This window comes from Sinocyclocheilus rhinocerous, unplaced genomic scaffold, assembly GCF_001515625.1.
Source record: "Sinocyclocheilus rhinocerous isolate Xijiao unplaced genomic scaffold, SAMN03320098_v1.1 scaffold513, whole genome shotgun sequence".
NCBI classification, from domain to species: Eukaryota; Metazoa; Chordata; class Actinopteri; order Cypriniformes; family Cyprinidae; genus Sinocyclocheilus; species Sinocyclocheilus rhinocerous.
Window position 1 is genome coordinate 859,641 of NW_015656019.1, and position 1,657 is coordinate 861,297.

The 1,657-nt window shown below is 37.4% G+C and overlaps 1 protein-coding gene across 3 annotated transcripts in view; it reads right to left on the bottom strand.

Moving 5' to 3' along the window:
* LOC107719211 (Hermansky-Pudlak syndrome 1 protein homolog) overlaps nucleotides 1-1,657 on the bottom strand; it is an 11,545-nt gene that overhangs the window by 5,320 nt on the left and 4,568 nt on the right. The gene's annotated exons all lie outside the window — the stretch shown is intronic.

The window sequence follows — 1,657 nt, forward strand, 5'->3', positions numbered from 1 at the left end:
CGGCTGACGAGAAATATCGCTATCTTTTGGGTATCAGAGGGGGTCATGAAAAGTGCATTTATATGTGTATAGGGAGCATGTCAGTGGAAGATGAAAGCTGGTAATATGAGCTGTGATTTTCTTGTCTCTCATGGTAACAAACACAGCAGCACTGAGATGTTTTGACCTTAATCACAACGTTTCATTAACACACATAACATGCAATACATTTACACACAATTTTGAGATAAAAATACACCCCTCATTAAAGCATCTACAGTTTACATACATTTGCACTAACACATTTATATATATATACCATTGTGGGAACCTCCTATCGACATCTATTGCTCAAAGCAATTCAGTTGATGTTGGGCCGTTTGTGTTTATACTTTTTGAGAATCAAGAATGGCTTACTTATAGTCATGACTTTATATGGAACTGAAATATGAAGTAAACTGGAAAGATTTTTTAGATGAAGCTAGAATAACTATTCCTACAATATCAGGTGATTTCCCGCACAGCATCTTTCTGGAGACATTTGGTCAAAATCTGACATACATCTTTCCCTAAAACCGCAGCGGGTGCTCAGGTCTGGTAGCTGGTCATAGTCATGGTTAAACAGGCTGTGCCCTGCGAGGCCCTGGGGGCTTCACAGACGGAAAATGCAATTACGTGTGCTGTGAACCCAGCCACTGTGTGCTAACTGGATTTACATTCAGGCCTTGATACTCCACTCCCGGTCGTCACAAACATATCAGAGCTGATTCTATCCAGACGACATCTTTAGGTCCTACAGGCACCAAACCCAGGAACCACATCACTAAACACACTATAGAAAACAGATAGAAAACTGGGCAGCCACAAACACACACACACACACACACACATATATATATATATATATAAACACTGAAAAGAAAAAGAGATATATATATATATATATATATATTTCTCTAAAAAAATATTTATTTCTTTTAATCCATTTTATATGAGATATTTTAGATTATATGTTATTATAATGTGAGAGTACTATTATATAAAGTGGCAAAACCATTTCTTAATAATATTTATTTGAGTCATTAATTAAAATAATCTAAGCACCACTCAGAATAACTAAAATATTGTTTTTATTTTTTCCCTTTTCCTTCAGAAATCATTCTAATATGCTGATTTGATGCTCAATAAACATTTCTTCTTCATATCATTATTTTTTGAAAAGGGTTGTGTTACTTAAAGGGGTCATATGATGCAATTCATTTTTTCCTTTCTCTTTGGAGTGTTACAAGCTCTTGGTGCATAAAGAAGATCTGTAAAGTTGCAAAGACTAAAGTCTCAAATCCAAAGAGATATTCTTTATAAAAGTTAAGAGTCAGCCACACCCCCCTAAAACGGCTCGTTCGAACACGCCCCCACATATCTACCTCACTATGTGGGAAGATTTGCATAACGCCAACCAAATGTTCACGCAAAGAAAGAAGGCATAACTTTATTCTCGCTGTAGTATTGTTGTCGCTGCCGCCATATCCTGAAGACGCTGTGTGCTTCGTTGTGAAAGCGAAGCTACTTTGTTTGGTCTTCCAAAAGAGGACGATATCCGCTTCATCATGACTGGAGCTGATCCGTGCTGGTTGCTGAGGAAATACATCAACTTAGTGCTGTGGATCGCCGGATCGGC